The following is a 757-nucleotide window of genomic DNA, read 5'->3' as shown; positions in this document are numbered from 1 at the left end:
GCCATTCGGCCCTTCGAGCCTGCACCGCCATTCAATATGATCATGGCTGATCATCCAACTCAGTATCCTGTATCTGCCTTCTCTCCATACCCCCTGATCCCTTTAGCCACAAGGGCCACATCTAACTCCTTCTTAAACATAGCCAATGGGACTGGCCTCAACTACCTTCTGTGGCAGAGAATTCCAGAGATTCACCACTCTCTGTGTGAAAAATGTTTTTCTCATCTCGGTCCTAAAAGATTTCCCCCTTATCCTTAAACTGTGACCCCTTGTCCTGGATTTCCCCAACATCGGGAACAATCTTCCTGCATCTAGCCTGTTTCACCCTATCATCAGCCTATCATCATTTCCTACTTTAACTCTGAAACTTCTTCCCAGCTGTTATCAGGCAAATGAATCATCCTACCACAACCAGAGAGCAGTGCTGAATGTATGTATTGTGATTATGTATTGTCTTTCCGCTGACTGGATAACACGCAACAAAAGTCTTTCACTGTACCTCAGTACACGTGACAATAAACTAAACTCAACTAAACATTCCCCCCACTATGGTCCTCTATAATGAGGATCCACTGTACTTATAAAGTGTATCAATTATTCCAATCACCATGGCCTTGTCTTCATCTGCTACTTAAAATTTTCTGAAATAATGAATTTTAAATAAATACCACCTTAATAATTATTGATTGGTCGATTGGTCGATTGGTCGATTGGTCGATTGGTCGATTGGTCGATTGGTGGATTTGTCGATTGATCG

This window comes from Amblyraja radiata, chromosome 12 (assembly GCF_010909765.2).
Source record: "Amblyraja radiata isolate CabotCenter1 chromosome 12, sAmbRad1.1.pri, whole genome shotgun sequence".
NCBI classification, from domain to species: Eukaryota; Metazoa; Chordata; class Chondrichthyes; order Rajiformes; family Rajidae; genus Amblyraja; species Amblyraja radiata.
Note: the sequence above shows the minus strand (reverse complement) of the source record.